At 33.6% G+C, this 22,416-nt stretch overlaps 1 protein-coding gene and 1 pseudogene across 2 annotated transcripts in view; both read right to left on the reverse strand.

Moving 5' to 3' along the window:
* The window catches only part of LOC145252569 (dynamin-binding protein-like), a 666,835-nt gene that overhangs the window by 322,910 nt on the left and 321,509 nt on the right, over nucleotides 1-22,416 (reverse strand). The window lies entirely within an intron of this gene.
* LOC145252988 (U2 spliceosomal RNA) lies at nucleotides 20,699-20,906 on the reverse strand (annotated as a pseudogene).

Below are 22,416 nucleotides of genomic sequence, written 5' to 3' on the forward strand. Positions count from 1 at the left end.
TATATATATATATATATATTATATATATATATATATATATATATTCACACACGCATATATGAACATATCCACACACACACACACACACACACACACATATATATATATCCACACACAGCCACACACTTATATCCATACACACATATATCCAAACACACACATATATATTATATATATATATATATATATATATATATATATATATATATATAGAGAGAGAGAGAGAGAGAGAGAGAGAGATATCTACACACACACATTGGAAGAGCAGTAAAAACAACAAATGTGACATAAAGTGTCAATTCCTGTTCAGCAGGAAATAGTAAAACAACGCTTTCAAATATTTTCCGTTATCAAATATTTGTTTTTCAAGCCATTTAAACACAAGAGGGGGGGGGCTAATTTTTTTTATTGCTTTTACTTGCGGATGAGGATATAAAGTCCATTATTGCTGGATGTTCATATCATGTCAGTTAGAAAACGTTTCTAAAACAAACAATCAATAATAACAGAGATAAAATCACGAAAGTATTATTTTTTAAAAAAAGAAAAGACAAAAAAAAAAAAAGAACGATAAAAGAAAAATGGTGGCTTTTATTTTTCTAACTTTTATATGATCTTCTAAAAAGAACGCACGGCACGTATGCAACTGCATAACGAAACATTCGCACAAGATGTAAAACTCAATCATGTTGCTGCAGCTAATCAATAAATACAATGTTCATTTCAAACAACATCATGCGTAAACAATTTAAAGAATCACGTTTGGTGCTGCATCGGATTTTTGCAAAGTAATTAACTTACGAAAAACATAATTAACTTACCAAGTAAATGTAATACTATCGGCACCCTCACCTTCCTCCCTAAGTGTCAGAAAGTAGAAGAGAAAACAGAAAAAAAAAAACGTATGAAAAAAGGCAGGAGGAAATAAGTTTATCGGGAGAACAATCGAGAGGAAGTTGTTCATCGGGGTAGACAAAGGAAGCTGAATGGGATTGTGATGAACTCGTTGTACTTTTGCACCCTCGACGTACATATCCCCGACAAACTCGCTTAGTAACAAAATCACACCCCTTCACTGTTAAGGCCCTAAATGCCAGAAAGCTTTCTATTCTAATAGTTTATTCCCTCAGGCAGGTAGACTATGAAATTCCCTTCCTGTTACCTGCTTCTCTGACTGTACTGATATGCAGATCTTTAAATGTAGCATAAACCAACATTTTGTTAATCTTTCCTAGGCATGGTCCCAAATAGTAGTCTCTTATGTTCAAGTGGTGATATGCTTTGTTAGGAGTGAACGTGAGTAAAAAAAAAAAAAAAAAAAAAATGTGGTGAACAAAAGGACCTGAGATATATTTAGATTTAATTTTAGGAGTAAATTGAGTTTTACAACAGTTCATGACGGTTGGGAATGTTTTATGACAGTTCATTCAGGACAGTTGCTAGTTAGGCACAGTGAAATGCAAACCATGGCCTGGACCAGGTTAGAAGAGCTTTGGGAGATCGAGATCAGCTGATATCAATCAACAAACTCGGAAAAACTAAGATATGGATGTTAGCGTTTAGACGGCTTTTTCCTACGATGGTGTCACACACACATCCAGAGTGTAACAAATATTTACAGTAAGTGTTGGGGACTGTGTTTTCTTTTGTTTATCTTGTTTTATTTTTATACTTATGAGCCAGCATGCATGGGGGGGGGGTGATGACATGGCCAGAATGAGAAGATGAAAGAAAAGGGGTTGGCAATGTTGTTGGTGGAGGACTATGTGGTTGTCACACTAATATTATCAATGCATGGCTACTTGTATATATTATTTCAAACAGTTGCAGAAGAATGGATGCCATGAATTGTAGGAAGTTTGACTTTTTTTATTATTTTTCTTTTTTCATTTTATAGCATTAATTTTGATGCTATAGTGATATTTGTTGTTTAAATTACCACAATCGATAGGATTTAAACTGGGCACTTTTTTATTCCATTACTGGTCTCGCTTCTCTTCACTCTTCTTGGAACAAGCCTTTAATATGGAAAGAGTACATGTATATAAATATACTTATTATTATGTCTGTCTCAGGAGGCAATGAAGTTCTGCCCCTCAGATCAGTCCATTGCACAATTGCAGCATCTGATTTGACTGTGCAAACCTACCCTGGATCGGCAGGCACTTGCCACAGATGTAGGTGGTATCTGGTTCTGAGAGTTCAATTTCAGTCCTCTGCTGCCTGTGCTCTTCCCCTCTTTTTCCATTGCTGGTCTCCCGTCTTCTCTCGCTTCTTGAAACATATCTTCACGATCCAGTGGATGCGATTTTCAGCACCAAACTGGAGAACAATGAAATTTACTATAGAAATGATCACAATAGATAGAATTTGAACTGGACAAAAGAATTTCTATAATCCATGAGAGCATTCCTCTTTTTACAATTATGAAATACATTTTTTAGATGTCTCACTGTTGATCTTCAGTGATGCACTACCCCCATGGCCAATTTCAGGTTTTGCATTATATCAGCTCAGCCAGCAATCCCAATTGGACTCTGGATGCACCAGATAATAGCTTGAAAGCTATTAGCTACGCTCAATGACATTGCAAAATTGTGTTCTGACAATCTTCGGCCTTTCTTTTTTTACAACATATCAACAAACATCAACAAGTGAGCTTAAACGTTAGTCATGAAAGATACAAAAAAAAAAAAAAAAAAAAAAAAATTCAAAGTTACTTTTGAGTTCGTCCAACGCTCCATTTCCTACTAAAATCTTTTGCAAAATTCTGATCTTTTTAGGTAAATCCATGTGGATGTAGCTAAAACTTCATTTCGTTTAAAGCATGTGTTTTATTAAAAGCTGAACAAATATATTTTTTAATTAACATTCCAACTGCGTCTTGAATATATTTAAAAATTCACTAGATTAATTATGTAGATTTGATATTTTGCTGTCAGTCTTGCCATCATAAGTGCGCTAGATGTCTACAGTAATGTTAATAGATTTGTTGTAATACATAGCCTCAAGGATGTTAATTGCTGCAACTGAAAACCTGTTCTGTGTACGATCTTAACCATTTCATGTATGAGTTGATAGTCTACATACCTAATCTAACTTGTTCTTGAATCACATGCCTTCAAGTTGAGTTGATTTCAAAAAAAGGCGCATAATGACTAATAATGGAGGCAAAACATATTCCTCACTGTCTACTTATCTGATGTAATTGTTCTTGAGCCACATGTCTTCAAGTAGAACTGACTTTTAAAACGACTTATATTGAAGGAAAAACATATTCTTCAATGTCCATGACTCTCATAAAAACAGATAAAATTAATCGAATCAAAATTTATGACATTTTTTTTCTATTTGCTGTAGTAATTTTAATAGATCTGTTGTAATAAATAGCCTCAAGGATGTTAGTTGCAGCAACTGAAATCCGGTTCTGCGTATGACCATAACCATTTGATGTACAAGTTTTTACAGTCCACATTGGCGCCAAAAAGAAAGTTCGCACTTGTCATTTTTCAAAAACTGACAATTTAAACTAAATTAAATGTAACTGTTTAAACAACCTATACCTCATGTGATTCTCCTTCATTCTTTTATAATCTTACCTGTTCATATTTGTCTTTTAACTAAAGTATCCAAGTGTTCATGTAAATTTAAAAAATTAACTTCAAATCGAGAAGACAAAAAGAAATTCCAGAGCAACAAATGAGCTTAAAACCAGCTTAAAATATCCACTTTTTAAGCAACCAAGCATCCCTAATCATAATTGTTGTTGTTTCAGATCACACAACGTAACATTTAACTCAAGTTTCTCTTTGTAATTGTCAGGAGCTCATAAATTTCTACATTTCTGGTTTATCCAATCGATAAATCAGCCGCAGATTGAAATATGATGAGAAAACGGTATGAATGACTGTGCAAAAGCACCAAAACATGGTCAGTGTTCGTGATGTCCCTAAATCTTGTCCTAGAGATACTTCTTACGGGGAAGACAATGATATCAAGATCCACAGCCTCAGAAACAGATCTGAAACGGCTTTCCAAATCCAACAACAGTGCAATCTTGTTAAAAAATGCTCTCTTTTACAGTTAAGAACAAATTGAAAGAATTTAATTTGCGATGCTGTGTTGCAAAACGCAAGCTAATGATTTCTTTAAAGAACAGAAAGTACTGTCTGGACTTCGTCAGATGCAATACAAATCATGACTCTTTATATTGGTTGAAAATGATTTTTAGCGACGAAAGCAAGTTCAATAGTCTAGGCAGTGATGGTAGGCAGTATGTCCATCAAAGGGAGGATGAAGAATTTAATTCTAGGTGCACAGTTTCAATGCCGCAAGGTGGTGGAGGTTCAGTTTTGGTGTGGGGTGGTATTAGTGCCAATGGTCCAGGGCCTATAGTTCGCTTGCAAGGTCGAATTAAGTACATTAATATATTGATTGAACATTTTCTACCCTACTTTGGCTGGAATTTGGATGATAATCCCATCTTCATGCAGAATAATGCTCCAATTTACACAGCTGGCAATGTCAAGACGTTTCTTGAAGAGCATGATATTCCATGCTTGGATTGGCCTGCACAATCTTCAGACCTCAATTCTATCGAAAACATATGCAACATCCATGCAATGATAAAATTTCAAATCTGAAAAAACTTTGGACAAAAATTAAAGAGAAGTGGGATGCTCTTTCACTGGAATATTGCCGCAGACTAATTCAAGGAATATCCAAAAGACTGCAAGCTCTCAAATTGCAGAAGGGCTATGCTACTAAATATTAACTAGTTCATTGTGTTCCTATTGTATTTGTGTTGCATTAATGTTCTAAAGTTACAATTTTCTATTGTGTGGAATTTCTTTTTGCTTTCTCGAGTTGAAGTCAATTTTTTAAATTGACTGAACATTAGGATACTTCAATTAAAAATCAAATATGAACAGGTAAGATTATAAAGGTATAAAAAGCGAATCAAATGAGGTATAGGTTGTTTAAACAGCTACATTCAATTTAGCATAGATTTGGAGGTTTTTGAAAAAATGACAACTGCAGACTTTCTTTTTGGTGCCACTGTACATATCCGATCTAACTTGTTCTTGTATCACGTGCCTTCGAGTTGAACTGACTTAAAAAAACATCTATACCAACTAATAATGGAAGCAAAATATATTCCTCAATATCTTTGACTTTTATAAAAACAAATAAAATTAGTCAAAGGAAAATTTTTAATTTATGACAACTTTTTTTCAATTTGTTATGAAACAACAGTCTGCATTAAAAGCTTAAAATGTTTCAGGTGAGGGGAATAGAGACAGCAACATCAAATTCAGATTTTACAGTATCTTTAAACCATAGAAACAATCAATTTCTTTGTTTTCACGGAAATCGCTCCAGACAAGTCATGAAGCCACCTGATGTAAGGAGCTAAAAATGTACTTTAAGGTAAAACACTTGGCAAATGTTTGATACACAGATTTCAACCCGGAAAACACCAATTCTTCCCTTCCCCCATGGTATACCTTTCTGCAGTGACTTAGTTCACAATACATTGTAGTCTACATTGCAAAGAACTTACTATTGATTTTATAAAATTATTTGACTGGAATTAAAGTTTAAAATGCAAAAGTCAAGTATCATTGAACCTTTTGCGAGTGTAAGTGATAAAACTTCTCAAACATACTTGTGATGTTAGGTTGTATGAGGGTGTTAACGTTGATCAAAACTAGACTGTTCTTTCTTTAATCAGAACATTTCGATTATTAATTTTCAATACTTATCGGAGGTATTTAAAACCTAAGAACACTCCCAGGCATATGAAGTTAATTTGTGTGAAATTTTCAATAAATCGGCCCAAATGTTTCAGAGTCCATATGGAACAAACTCTCTCTCACACACAGATAAAATGCCTTTATGCATATGCTATCAGTTTCATTTATGGATAAATAGAATTTCTCCTGAGCTTCATACTAAACTAACTGCCTTGGGCAAACTCTTTGCCTCCTACTTCATAACACCACCCTAAAACCAATCTTCCTCAGCTGTTCCGCCTTATTTATTTTGCCTACCCTATTTCCCAAAACCGTCCTGGTTATAGCAAAAAATTGCACCTGGTGGTGAAGTTCCAATTTCAGGATTTGGGCGAGTGTAGAATTCTCCTTTAGTTGCATTACTCCCAGGTCTACTCTGAAACAAAGTGTCCCAGTCAGTGTCCTATCAATGGTTTAAATAAATACAGTGGCGGGGGGGGGGGTCGCTACTAAAGTGAAGAATGTGAGGTTATAAATTTTATTGTTTAAACTTTTTCTTGAAATTTTATTGTGTTTGACTTATTCACATTTTTGGTTTTGATAGCCCTAGATTCTGGACAGACGCAGCAGGAAACAACTTTCATACTTTCAAAGGCAAGTGATTATTTTGTTCGAAAGCGAAAATCCGAATTAGTGACTGATAAAGTGTCTAGCTGTGATACTGACTTTTTTTTTTTTTTTTTTTCAAGGATTACAAAACATCAGCTTCATAATGTTGCAAATTTGAAACAAGGACGTACTGAAGCAGCTGTTGTCAACAAGGAACTGGTCCAAGAAAACGAATTTCCCACTTTTGTAAAAATAAATCACCGTTTGACAAATTTCCGACTTTTTTAGCAATCGCCCTGTGTATGCATACAAAGAATATTATTATTATTATTAGTAGTAGTAGTAGTAGTACTAGTTGTAGTAGTAATAGTAGTAGTATTATAAAAACACCACACGAAATCATGAAAACCGAAACTGGAGAAGTATAAGTTACTCCTCCCAACCATTTTTTTTTTTCCGTCTTACCATAAACTGGCTCTACACCAAATAAGTAAGGAGGGTCAAGGAGGATGGAAAGACCGAGGAAGAAAATACTAGCCAGACTTCTGCTGGAGGAGTGCAAAGAGGACTACTGGGACCTTAGGGAGGCTTATTGCAATCCAAATTTCAGTGAAGATCAATGGTCGCTGCCAACGAGAAATTATTGGTAAGTGGCTGTTGCGATAATGCAAATTAATCAGCAAAGGTTATCAAAAGATGTGGAGAGTACTGGAAATTTGGGGAGATTTGTTGTCACTCAGACTCCAAAGAACACCACAAGTTCTCAAAGAGAAATCTTTGATGATGGACTGTATAACTACTCCTAGTGAGTAAATAATAATAATAATTAAAAAAAACCCAAAAAAAAACAGACTATTAAATATATAAAAATATTGACTTGAAGCATAAACAAAAGCGTTCATCAAAATAACTGATAACCCAAAAAGGGATTGATATGTCGTAAAACAAAACAACCATCACACCATACAATCTGATACAGACAGCCGGGAACCATATATAAAAGACTGCAGCTGTTATATATTTCTACACATTCAACTCAGTGGTCCTTATATCTCATGACCCCTCCCTTTCATGCATTCAAGTAGCCATATTGGAATTTACTCTCCTCGCGGGAATTGGTTTTCAAAGAACGACAACTGCGAAGACAATTCAATCTTACAATGTATAATTTTATTTTCTTTGTCAATTTCGAATTTCCCTGGCCGGATAATTAATTACAAGGTTTACTCCTTAGAGATTCCATAAGGTTTTCTCATCCGGTTGATTGTGATGACGCAGGACCCGATAGGTCACCTGTATATCCATCCATACTATTTGTCTACGACTCACTGTTCTTAAATACACACACACGACACACACGTGTCTCCTCCCTAGCGCACTTGCATAAATCATAATGCAACAGAAACTGACAACCCGTTCGTGAAGGCGTCAAGGGACGGCGTAGGAAAGCACAGCTATTAGATGAACAATGCAGGAAGTGCTATACTGTAGACTGCTCCTACCCCCTACCGTCCAGAACCACTAGAAATGATTAACTGTAAATGTGGACATACAGAGTGACCCCCAAAATATGCCACTCATGAAATCTTTAACAAAATTCACAATCCTTTTTGCAATCCAACTATATTTGGTATAAACAAATTTCATTCTATGCCTGACTTGTCCACCAATTTTTAGTCATGAATGTCCAACAGTCTTTGTTTTGGGCTAGGGTTAGTCCAGGAAGCTTTCTTAAGACATAGACATTCATTCTAATTGGAGCAAAATAATCAAACACGTCTCATGCTTCTTGATATTTTGTGTTTGTTCACTCTAAAATTTACAATCCTTTCTGCAATCCTATGTCTGACTTGCCCTCCAAGTTTCAGTCATGAGTGTCCAGCAGTCTTTGTTTTATAGCAGTTCAATGAAATATTGCAAATGTGAACCGCCTGGATACGATATGCAAATTACTGACACTATTTTCCGAACTTTCTCCTGATTTGATACAATGACTTGTCAGTTAAGGAATAGTCTGATCGACATTATATTTTAGATAAACCTGCAGACATAAATTTTAAATGGTAACAAGGTAATTCATTTCTTTTTTTTCAACTTTTTTTTTTTTTTTTTTTTACAAGGTAGTCAACACTTATCAAGGCCCGCAAGCCACTCTGGGATAAGGGTTATTGTGTGTACAGTACGTTAGTGTTGGAGATTTGATAAAGTGTCTTACTTAAGGAGGCGGTTCATCAGGAATTTGTTTACATTGGATTTGAAGACATCCAGGTTGTAGTCAGGTGAGAAACAGGCAACCGGAACAGAGTTGCACAGGCGTGCACTTCTAAGAAAGAAGTTTTGTTCATGGAATCTACGTTTTGATTTTGGCACAGATAAGGAGTGGGGAAAATTTTTGACGACAGTAGTTTCAGCTAGGCGGGTGTTTTTGTGAAAGATTGGCGAGGGGGAGACCAGAGATTGGAGTTAAGATGAGCACCTGCCATGGTAGTAACGATAAAACAAAGACAGGCTCGCAACGTCTCTTCTGTGGGAGAGAGGTTGCAGGGAAAAGAAAAGGGCATCACCCACTAGGCCATGAAGCCTATTTTGTACTCTGTCAAGGCAGGATAGGATTTTTTAACAGCTCCTGCCCAGATGTGGCAGCAGTACTCCATACTTGGACGTACTTGGCTTTTATACAGATAGAGAATTGCATCAGGGCTGAGATATCTTCTGGAGCGGTAGAAGGATCCCACCATTTTCCAAGCGACCTTGGCAACTGACTTGATGTACGCGTTCCATTTCAGGTCAGGAGTAAAGGTCAAGCCCAGAAGCTTATCAAAACATGGAGCTTCCCCTAGATGAGAGCCACCCATTTCAATTGATGCCAGATGGGTATCAGAGCGTTGATGATGTAAAGATAGGAGCTTAGTTTTAGATGCATTAAAAGTAACCAGCCATCTCCTCCCTCACTGTACCATAAGCTCAAGATCAGAGGAGAGAGAATCTGAGAGAACGTTGTCATTTACGGCCTTTGATGAGTTGCCATAGATGGTCATGTCATCAGCATAGATGTCAACGAATGATTTAAGTATGTGTTTTGGGAGATCATTGATGTAGATCAGGAAGAGAGTTGGGCTTAGAATGGACCCCTGAGGGACTCCAGAATTAATATTGAGGGCCTCTGATTTCTGCCCATCAACCACTACTCTTATGAGCCTATCGGAGAGAAATGATTTAATGATTGAGAAAACATTTCCAGTTATACCGTAGCTGGAAATCTTGTGAAGTAGGCCCTTATGCCATACCTTATCAAAGGCCTTTGATATGTCAAGAGCAATTGTCCTAAAGAGGAAGCCTTTGTCAAGAGATTTGCTAATCCTATCAGATATAACAGTCAGTTAAAAGTTCTTGGCAAATAGTTTGGCCTTATCTGATGCTGACAAGATGACCTCAGGTCCATTGATGATGGTTGGGATAGAACGCACGCTTCTGTTCAGGATCCTGTTTGCTATTTGCCAAAATTGGTGGGAACTAAGCCACTGCTCAGCTACTTTGGATTTAACGGACTGAGCATATAGCTCTCTCGCATTTTTTATTACTCTTTTGCAGTGGTTGCTGGCTAATGGTCCTGAAGGCAGTTTTAGTCTCAGTGCATCTATTACGTTGGTAGCTATGGAAAAAGTGATTTCTGTGCACGATGGCAGCAGCACATTCTGGGGAGAACCATGGCTGGCTGTTAGGCTTTTGTTGGAATTTTTTGGATGGTATGAATTGGTCTATGCCTACAATTAGCCATTCGGTCAGGTTTGATACTATGGAGGACACATCCTTTTTAAACATGGAATGCAGAGGTAGATCGAATATAAGTGTACGGAAGCTATCCCAGTCAGCGGTAGAGTTCCATATACAGTACGGTGGACCAAAAAATGAAAATGGCTGACTTTTTTTTTTTTTTTTTACAAAGAAACCGAAATGAATTGTGTTAGATTTAATTTCATGATTAAATTATTCTTTTAAAAAATTTCTAAAAAGTCATTTTTAAAATTTTATATATATTCATAATTTCAACAAATAAGCAATTAATAGCAAATAAAACTCACGATCATGCATAAGTTACGTAGAGGCAAGAATTATACCTACGGACAGGTCAGAAGTGGTCACATGATTTTATAGCGATTCATCAAAACCTTTTAATGTTTTCCACTTTTTATATTCGTTACATACTATTAAAAATGAACTCCAGCTCCATATTTAAACTCCAAACAAAACAAAATCCTGATCATACAAGAACTCCAAACATGATCAGGATATCCCTACTGATATTAATTCTTGTGGTTAGAGAAAAAAGCAAAAATAAAAAGAGGATTCCTTTTGAAAAGTCTTTTTGTTTATATTTATTATTTACATGTTTTAAACAGATGGAAAGTTGAACTCAGAAAAGGCAATCAGAAATTTGAGCTGAGTGGGTGAGGGTCGTTGCAATTTTGATAGGAGAATTGGAGTCAGGAATTTTAATAGGAGAGTCAGGGACAACAGTTTTGACAGGATGGTCTGAACAAGCAAGTTTAGCAAACGAGATGAGCTGGAAATTTTGGTGACAATGCCCAAGCTAGTGACTAAGAAAGATTATATGGATCAAATGGAGCGATTGAATTATCAACCAAGAAGTCAGTTATTGCACAAACCAACAGGTAGTATCATTAATAATCTGCAAATAACATCTAAGCTGGCTCAGATATACTCAAAGATTGGACCCAAAGAGAATTGCCAACCAAGTGTTCCAAGAAACCCCTAATGAAAAAAGAAGAGGAAAACCAAAAATGAATTAGAAGTAGACAATCAAGAGAGATCTGATTGCGACTGGAAGATGGAGGGAAACTGTGGATTTGGTTTCAGATAAAAAAACGATGATGTATTTTGACTGCCTCATGCATTGAAAGATGGGTTTTTAAGTCTAAGTAAGTAAACCCAAGTTAGCAATTTTGGCAAGAGGTTCCAAGCTATCAATTTTGGCGAGAGTGTCCGCGTTAACAATTTTGGCGAGAGTGTCCAAGCTAACAATTTTGGCGAGAGTGTCTGAGCTTGCAGTTTTAGTGAGAGTGTCTGAGCTTGCAGTTTTAGTGAGAGTGTCCAAGTTAGCAAATTTAACGAGAGTGTCCGAGCTAGCAATTTTAGTGAGAGTGTCCGAGCTAGCAATTTTGAAGAGAGCCTGAGCTAGCAATTTGGAGCAAGAAAGCCTAAATAACTAATTTTTACAGTTAGTTTTAAAAACTGATCATGTGTCATGAAGGATTTAGAGTCAGGAATCAATCAGTTTCAACTAAAATACTTAAATTAAGAGAAAGACAGAGTGTGTATGCAAAGTGAGAGGAAGAAACAGGAAGTCATTCTTTGATGGAACAAAAATCATCTAACTGATTGTATCAGGGGATCACCACACTCTTCAGCACATCCAGATACACTTTGGTGTTGACTTTCAAGCCGACTTTGAAGATGTGAGGTGGCATGATGTGGCCCTCACTTGAAACCACACCAAAAACCATAATCGTGGCCGGAGACTTTGTTTTCATCTCCCTGGGCACATCCCAGTTATTCATGGCAACCCAGCAATGCATTTTGAGTGCGCTGGTAATGGTCTTGTTGTCATAACTTGGATCCGTAGTGAGCACGAGTTGTACAGCGGCGCATCTATCGCTCTTGATATTTGTACACAACTGGCCAACTAGTAGATGGTCTGCAACAATAAAAGAAAGCCAATTTTCATTAAACCGAAGATGAATCATGTCTTTTCTAGGGTAACAATTATTTTATCACTCCACCCTGTATGTGTGCACACACACATATATATATATATATAGTAACAAGTAGGTAGTAATATATATTTTAAAAAATGTCTACTTTGTTTTGTCCATGAAATCTGTAAAAAAAAAAAAAAAAACGAGATAAAAACTATATATATATATATATATATATATATATATATATAAATAGTAATAGAGTGATAACATGATATCTGATAAGTAGTAAGACTGCACATCTAGAAACAAAATAGGTTTAAGACTCTAGAATTCATACTAGAATCTTCCACATAGTGGATAAAGTACTTAGTAAAATTCAGTTGTAAGGTAACTTTTGTAGAGGTTGATTATTATCAGTGTAGGGTGATACTAAAAATACAATTAAAAATTACTTATGACTCCTACCCAGTCATGGTTGACAAAACGAGAGCATACTACCCCATTGGATGAAATAAAGGTTTTGTTCAAAATTCCGTGCAAATTCTTGAGTTACAAAGATTCCTGAGATCGACAAAATACACCCGAAGGAGGTTGGCGGTTATATAAACCAAAACGTGAAAATAACACACAAGATGAAAACTGTAGTCCAAAGAATCTATATAATATAAAAGTTATTAATGATAACCCCCCCCCATAAATAGACTAACTTTACTTTATATATTATTTGTTACCTGACTATTATTGTTTTTAATGTTGTGAATATGACAATGAAAATGAAAATAATCGAATCACAACAATACCACATCTCAGAAATATTGTCAAATCGAATTCATTTTTTATGTTACAAAAAAAATAAATAAATAAATAAATAAAATAAAAAAAAAATTACAAAACCCCTATCGGTTGATACATTTACGAAAAAAAAAATGTCAGTGAAAATTTCCATAGGAACATTGACGAAAATAGATCAATAATATTTATCTGCCGCCCTTGATAGAATCGGTATCCAATCCCAGTGGCATAAAATGTCTACTTCGTTTTGTCCATGAAAGCCGTCAAGAGGATTAGAATTGTTGGAGGCTTTGCAAAATTGAATGAATTGCAATGCAAAAAGAGTCAATGTAAATTATATTTTCATATCACCAGTTCGCATGGATGTTGAAAACGGAATCGGGATGAAACGGTGCATGAAGAATGGAATAAATGGTTGAATGTAAATAATTAAACAGAAATAAAAAAAAAAGGAGGGGAGTTAAAATGGAGTGAGTTGGATTGGCCAAATGGATATCGTCACAGACTATGGAATCAACTATTAGACTTAGAAACCCACGCATCTTGCGATGCATGAGGCAGTTAAGGGTATACTATCATTTTCAATCTTAAGTTAGATACACAGGACTGCTTCTGTTTCTTTCTGTTGCAATCAAATCTTTCTCTATTGCCATCTCTAATTCACTTTTCAACTTCCTCTTCTTTATCTATCAGGGGTCGATTAAAACATTTTGTTGGCAATTCTCTCTGAGACCAATCTTAGGGCATGTCCAAGCCAACTCAGACGTCGTTTGCAGATTATTAATGATACCATCTATTGTTTAATGCAATCTCTGACTTCTTGGTTGGTAATTTGATCATTCCATTTGATCCATGGATTCCTTCTAAGGCACTTGGAATCAAACACAGTTAATGTCCTCTTTTGGCTGATTTTGAGATGCCAAGTTTCAGTGCAGACAAGATGTTGCAGTTATAAAATCTATAGATCTGAGGGTGAAAATTTTGTTTCTCTAGAAATCATGAATCAGCTATGCAACGTTCAAATTCTATTTGTTGAACAATGTACTAATAACTTTGGAAAAAACATGCACTAATTTTGGGATGATTTATCAAAACTGGGTATCCAAAAAATCTGGACTTTTTGGGGGTGTCAAAATCAGAAATATTCTGGCCTAATTTCCAATTCTAAAAATGATTCTTTTCATTATTTATTATCTCCGTTAAATCCCACAACCAGTAAAATGGAATTCTACTTTGATTAGGCAATTTTAAAATTGGGATCAGAATCAGTAATTGTTTCGGAATTGGGAATATAGAACAGAATCAGTAATTGTATAAAAATTATGAAAAATATTGAAATTACTCCATCACTAGAAGGCACCCATATTTTTTTCCTTCCAACTTATGGATATTGATATGTCCTGTGAAGGAATGTATTTGTTTGAAGTAACTGCGTGGTCTTGACTACAGTAATCGAGCAATACGATCTATAAAGTCACCTTTATGCACAGTTGTTCATAGTTGTAGCTGATAATATGCTTAAGCTTTAGGCTTTCAGTGCATCTTTCGATGCCTTGTCCATATTTATGGCTTATACCTATTAATCATATTCTTGTGAGGAGAAATCCAGGTGTATTCACATTTATTGCATCAGATATAATAATAGTGAACTTGTGTGTGTTTTTTTAACATGAAAATAGACATATTGTCACTAAAGCATATGAGGCTAATGTCATAGTGGCCAGGTTTATAGAAGACAACCTGGGTGGGAAATTAAGCAACAACATATTTATTCAAATTTAAACTTTTACATATTGGTACGGTTGGAAAAAACGGGAAGTAGGGAGGGAATTCCAGAGACTAGCGATCTAAGGAAAGAAACAATTAAAGTAGAAAATCTTCCAGCGTCTAGTGACGTACAGTGAAGAGGTGGAATTTTGCTGCTAGAAAGGTAGGGTGAAAAAATGGCCTTTAGGCTTTGTTAACCGGGACTCCCTTGTAACGAAATATGTAAGAAAGAAAGGTAATAGAAATAAAAGAAAGAGGATATAAAACAACAAATCATTCCACTTAAAAAAAAAAAAAAAGCACTATTGGCAGAGAAAGTAATAATTCCGTTGCTGAGTTTCTGCTACTGACCCTATCACCATCACAAACAACAACATAGTATTTTCTTGACAAGCGTCGCAGAAAAACAATCTGATTATTAGAATTTTCATTTCCAAAACACCTACGAGATTTTCATCAATTTATTTTACATCCTGACTCTACAAAAAAAAAAAAAGAAGGAAACAAATAAAGCGAAGAAAAAGGTACAAATAGAAAAACAAAAAGAAAAGGAAAAAGAAAATAGAAAAAGAAAAAAATTGAAAAAAAGGGAAAGAAAAATAAAAGAAAAAGAAAAGCAAAAAAAACAAAAAAACAAGAGTAGAAAAAATCAAAAGAAAAAATAAGACGAAAAGGAAAAGTGAAAAAGACAAAAAGTAAAACGTGGAACAAAAAATAGAACGTTACAAAAAAAATAAAAATCTAAAGCGACGAAAAGAGAAAAAAAAGAGAAAAAGAAAGAGAATAAAAGAGAAAAGGAACAGTAATGGAGAAGTGGAAAAAGGGAAAGGAAGGAAAAGAAACAAAAAGAAAAAAAAAGAGAAAATGTCAAAAAGTAAAAGTAAAGAAAATCAAAAAAGAGGACGGAGAGGAAAAATACGCCCACCCGCACCCCCAAGAAACATACATCCTTTTCCAAAACCATCGTTTGACAATTGGTCAGGAAAAAAATGGATAAAAGCGAAAGAAAAAGATAGAGAGGAAATGAAAAAAGAAAGAAACAAAGAGAGAAAGAAAAATGTCGAAAAGAAAAGGAAAAAAGACGCAAAGGAAAAGTAAATAAAGACAAAAAGAAATATAAAAAAAAAAAAAAGAAGAAGAGAACGGAAAGGAAAAGACCCCCTCTCCTGCTCCTCCAAAAACGAAAAACATATCCTCTTTACCAAAACCATTTTCTTGACGATTGGGTCAGGCAAGATGGCGTCTAACAGCCGTTCTCCTCAGCTCCACTCCCGCCATTCCAGATTGTACACAACGTCAGCAACAACGGAGAGAATGTACAAGAGTGAGCCTACATATACAATTCCCAATCGGCGACTTTTCCACATCTTGTGAACGTATCGATTTTCTTAGCAAAACCACTAAGGATCTATAAGAAAATAATGAAGGGAGGAGACCTTTCGACAATGCAACGCTAAATGAATGTAAATGTCCATCCTGTGACGCGTTTTAAAAAAAATGACAGTAATCAACTAAACAGAGCAATAAACAACCGATCAAGTATTTCACGACATTCTTTCATACTGAGACGAAACATCAACCAAGGAACCGTGGATATTCTGTGAATGCATCTCTAATATATTTAGAAGACTGCACATGCACTCCCACAACGAAAATACCCTCGACCCACTCAACTAGCTGCAAAATCCCACCTCTTTACTTCTAGGTTCCTAGATGCCAGAATATTTTCTACTTTGATAGATTCTTTCCTCGATTATTTCATCAGGCCGTTTTCCTTTGGAATTCCTTTTCTGCTCCATGTTTTCCTAACAGCACCAACATGCAGAAATTTGAACGTGTATGAACAAACATCTTGCTGCTCAACTCCCTACGCACAATTTTTGTTCTTTATAAATTTGCGGTACTAGTGCACTTATTGATCCGTGTTGAAATAATAACGCTATTATTTAGAAAAGCCATTCTTAACATGGGAGGGTATTTTGTTCTTATTCTGTAGTTTAACCGTACAATTAAATAAAAACAGATAACACAAAACTTTAATTAAACTTGAAAATACTATTTAAAAAATAGCTCGAAGCGTACTAGAACCAAATTGGCTCCTATTACTCTCACTCTTTACGCTTCAATGGCAATATGCCTTTTTGTTTGTTTGTTTTTTTTTTGCGTGAATAACAGTAAAAAAAAAATAAAATAAAAATGTAAAAAAAATCGAGAGTTAGAAGAAAACAAGGGATGTAAGTTTCATGCTTTTAGCAGTTATGTTTTTTTTTATATATACGCCTAAACTGATCACCGTACATGATGAGAAAGACAACGTCTCATTTTTATTTGTGGAGTGACGTGAGTGAAGAGTTTAACAAAGGAGATATAACTATTATCGCGTTCATTCAGTATATGATGAAAATACTATTTTAAAACTCAGGCGAAACAGCAACTAAGAAAAGATTTCAAGCTGAGTGTAAAATATATTTTAAAGATGATAAAAATGGAAAAGTCGTCTGGAGAGAAAGTATGGTGCTTCTTCGTTATTAGAGTGAAAAATCGAAACATTAAATTTCAATTAAAACCAATGATATTGTTATATCGAAATTAGTAACACATCCAAAAATTACAAAAAACGATAAAGTAGAAAATTAATTATTAATGAAAATAGTCTCCAAATAAATTTGCAAGTTTTGCTTAAATAATAAATAGAAGAGCTCTTATGGTAGCAGGAGAGGTAATCTAATATCTAAATCTCACCTGTTTGTTTAAATGTATGTATGTATGTATGTATATCTGTCTAAAACTTTTGACAGAGGCGATGGATTTTTACGAGATCAGTATCATTTTGAAGCTCGGCGTCTCGGACGACAAATATCGAAAAATTGTCCAAAAACATTAATTCCTTCACCCTCTACTGGGCAGTTTTCTACAAGGAGGGGGTCGATTTTTTTTTTTTTTGCAAACCATTCTTGCAGGTCATCATATCGGTTAGATTGACTTTACCTAATTTTAACGTTCCAACTTCCGGTGTTTGTTATGCTCACTTTATCTATTTCATGTTAATTCGAATAGTTTTTTTTATTTAAAAAAAAAAAAAAAAAATCCAAAAGAAAAAAGTTCACAAAATTTGCATATATGTTGTGTTCATTTAGTTAATCATTACATATTTTGGTTTTAATAAATTCTGCGTTATTAACATTCCAAACTATGAGTTACTTCCCATGTGTTTATGTCACGTGCCGTAAACAAATATGGCGGAATTGTTTTTTCGTTAAATCATGAAAACACTTGTTTTATGTAATAATGCAGTAATATTTAACTAATTGCGACATAACAATTAAGTAGATAACATTGTTTTTGATTAAAATTAATTTTTTCGACTTTCGATTTTCGCTCTAAAAGCGAAGAAGCACCAAAAGCATCATTGAGAAACGAATCAGAAGACTAGTGTATATCATTAAACACCCCAAGTGGATTAAAAGAAACAACAGCCAACTTAAAAAGAGGTATACACTTAAACCAAATTATCGTAAACTAGCAAAATGGAGGTGGATTGCAAGGTTTATTTTGGTTGAGTCCCTCTTTAAAAATCTACCAAAAATGAGGTAATTATCTAAGCAATATGAAATTTTCACCAATTATTACGTCAAGAACGAACTTTATAAAAGTGTAATTTTTTCAGTTGGTTGGTTGTTTTTGTTTTACAGCATATCAACCCTTTTCGGGTTATTTAATGCCGAATTCAAAGATTTTAAAGAAAAATTTTTTAATAGAATATATTTGTTGTTTTCAAGTTGGTTTCTATTTAACCCATAGTTGGGACCCTAACAGGTACTACCACTCCGGGTTAGAGTGGACCTGTAATTTTTCAGATTTTATATATATATATATATATATATATATATATATATATATATATATATATATATATATATATGCACCTTGCACCTATGTAACTTTTGCCTTCTAATAAATGAAAAAATATATTTTGCTCTTGTTATCGAGCACTATCTCGTTGAGTTAATTTGTTCCTACTTTTTATTATCTCAAGCCTGGATATATATATATATATATATATATATATATATATATATACTTTTTTTACATATATAACCCCCCCCCCCCAACCCCACTCGTCTTCATTTTGGATCACTCTTACTCTTAGAAGAATAAAAAGTCCCAACTGGACATACACTTTCTGTATGGGGCGCGGAATGAGAAAGAATACAGAAAAAAAAGCAGGCCTTCAAATTCTTAGAATGAAAACCCGAATTTTTAATGTGTGTAATTTTTCGCCTTCTATGTTTTGAATTGTGAAATTCGTTTAATATGTTATGAATAATTATTATTTTTAAGATAAGCATTAAAAAAAATTTTTTTTTTCTATTTATTATTATTTTATGAAAAACAACTTTAAAATTTAAATAAATAAACTTTATAATTTTCTTTTCGAAAGCCCAATGTTGCCTATATAGCATTAAATAAAGAATGTTTTAACGAATCGATACCAAAAAAGAAAAAAAAACATATACCACTGTGGAACTTTAAAACTTACAATAATTGTTTCTGCAATTTCTTGTTTACGCAAGATTCTCTTAAGTATGGTGGCAGGTAGACGCTATAGTTTTCTCATCACCACCCAAATCTCATTTAAAAAAAACAACAAAAAAACCCTCCAAATCATAAAATTGTTGTCTGCGTGTTTGTTGACATCACGTGACTCAAATCAACCAATAAAATGATGATACGAAGTCAAGCATTCAAAGTGGACCAAAAGCGATTGTCTAACCATTATTTTCAAATGAATCGCTTAAAACCTATAAGCTTTACAACCTTTTTGCAAAATTGGGGAAAAATACAGTGTAATCAAGTTTATGGAATATGGTTAACTTAGTATTAATTAGAAAATAAGAAATGAAAAATGATTTCATGAAATTAAAAATAAATTCAATTCACAAAAATAATAGAATTTATTCTAAATAGAATACATTTTTTTATTTCTTATTTTGAGGAAAATATATAGAAAAATTTGGAAATTATAAGAGTAAACTAAAAATGATATTAAAACTGTAATATATATTACCACAAATTTGAAGTTGATGTAAAAAACAAATAAAAAACAAAGTAGTTTTAGTTTAGTTTTTTGTAACCGGTATAAGTTTCCATAGTTTTAAAAAGTTTACAAGTCAAGATGGCATTTGTCAATTGTGTTATCGAATCATCATAAAAATTGGAACTTTTGGAAATTATTTGAAATTCAGATATTAATATTTTAATATTTTTATATATTCTTATAACAAATCATCTTAAATCTTATTTAGACATAAAAATAGTTTAATTGATTCATAAATATATATATTTTTTAAATATTTAAAGTTTAGTTTACCGTTTACGTTTTTAAGCAAAAAATTGGTACTTGACTGTTTTTGGAAAATTTTAAACTTCTGTTAAAATTATTGAAAAATATATATTCTGCTTTTAATATGATAAAATTCAGGGGTTTATCCAAATTTGTTAGGAAATATTGGATTTTAATAGATTTTAATTAGTTAAAAAAACAAAAACAAAAAACAAACATCAACTTGATTATTCTGAGTGTTTTGGCCGTGTCTACTATAAACGTAATCTATGATTTTTTTTTTTGAAGTATCACAAGAACAGAAATGCTCTATCAAGCATAAAAGAGAACCATCTTCGACTTTGGACACTGACCCCCCCCCTTCCCCTCCCACAAAAAAGGATTCCAAAAGAGGAAGATGTTGAAAGGAGAAAAACATCTCTCACTATTAGGAGGAAATAAGTTAAAAAGAACTATAGTGTATGGTTATTTACCTCCTCTCATGGGGGTTAGACACAAGCTCAAATAGGGTTTTCAAAAGCCAGCACATTAGATGAAGTACGCATGGGTTAAATAAAAAAGCAAACTGCCTGAACAACCCTGTCAGCATTCCAGGTAGGTGTCCCTCATTCCTATTAACTGTTGAACTCCACGTTAAAAAACGACCCTGGTGTCTAACTCTGTCCCGTGGGGAGGCATTGTAAATAGGTACAATATCACACAGGACTCAGTAAGTCTCTGAATTTTCACAAAGGGTTTCCACCCCTTTTTACCTCAACTGCATGAAACTAAATGAAATTAAACATAGCCCACATTATCACCTCTTATGTTTAACAGCTGTGTTTCAAAATTCATTTGGGTTCAGGAGTAAATCTTGTACAGATATACACATATCTAACTTTATACAAATAGAGAACAGATACTACACTTTGATCTTGACCAAAAGGCCAAGAACTTTATACAAATAGAGATGTGCTCTTTGTAAATTGTTCAATTTTTAAATTTGAGGAGGCCTTTTATTTAGTACATTTTTATTTTGTACGTCGACCTGATGTCACGTAAATATTTTGTAGATCAAAGCGCAAATGTTATTTGTGTAACAAAATGTTTGTATAAATCAACATATTTTTATTTTAAAAAAAGTTACTTACGTATTTTTGTTACTGTGCTGAAATAATAGCGTTATTATTTTGAAAGCCATTCTTAACATGGCGAGGGGAAGGCGTTTTGTAACTATTCTGTACTTCCACCTAACAATTTAATAATGGACAAGATATTGTGAAACTTGAATTTAACATGAAAAAAAAACTATTTAAAAAAATGGCGCAGTAACAAAAGTTCATAAGCACCAAATATATATATATATATATATATATATATATATATATATATATAGCTCTACTTCCTATTGAGCACTATCATATATAAATCGTGTAAGGTTGATTGGACTGATTGTACAATTTCTCTAAACAAAATTAAAATATTATATATTATAAACTAATAGAAATATATAATAATCATAAGATATGTATTATTTGGATTCTTCAAACTACTATTCTCATCTTGAGTGTTATTTTCACAACGTTTCAGTCGATGTAACATCCGACCTTCTTCAGATGTATCTTGTCGAACTTGAGAATCTGCATGGAATTTCAAATGAAACCCTTTATCCACAGAGGTAGCATACTCTCGTCCTATCAGCCATGACAAGGTATAATTCACGATTATATTGTACCCAATGAGGTAAAATATAATAATAAATAGAGAATTGGCACTATAAAAATTAATATGAAATCTGCATAAATTAAAATATCATATTTAAGCATATTTTATGGCCAGATAATGCCAGGCAGTGTGCTAATATAAATATATAATTATAAAATAATATATAACTATGAGCAAAAAATCAAGCAGTCATCTGGCTGCTATTCATCTAGTTCTAAGTATTATATTTAAATGTACAACTTACATTACATATCTTTAATATTGTAATTTTTCAAACTAATAGTTATCACTTGAATTATCTCCCTTGAAAATTAATGAATATTTTCAGAAATGTTTTAGTAGCTTATCCTTGGTTTAATATAAATTGCTTTAATCAATAACTTTTAATATTGACAAAACTATTTCACGTACATAGGAAAATAGGACAATAAAATTATAAGTTACACCCTAAATTAATTTATTACAAACTGTTGATAAGATAGTTTTGCAAATTAAGCATAAATATAAATGTGTTAGGGTATTTGCTCCTTACGATACATACTTTATTTCCAAAGAATGTTATTAATTTAAATAACAGGGAGTCGTTTTCTGTTTGTGTGCATGTTTTTTTTTTGTTTTTGTTTTTATGGAAATCGCTCCAGACAAGGGTATAAGGATACCACTGGGTATAAGGAGATAAAAAAAAATTAATTCAAGGTAAAAAAAAAAAAACGAGCCAATGTTAGCCAGTGTTAGATGGATTATG

The sequence above is a fragment of the Euprymna scolopes genome, chromosome 29, assembly GCF_053919585.1.
Source record: "Euprymna scolopes isolate OS-2025 chromosome 29, ASM5391958v1, whole genome shotgun sequence".
NCBI classification, from domain to species: domain Eukaryota; kingdom Metazoa; phylum Mollusca; class Cephalopoda; order Sepiida; family Sepiolidae; genus Euprymna; species Euprymna scolopes.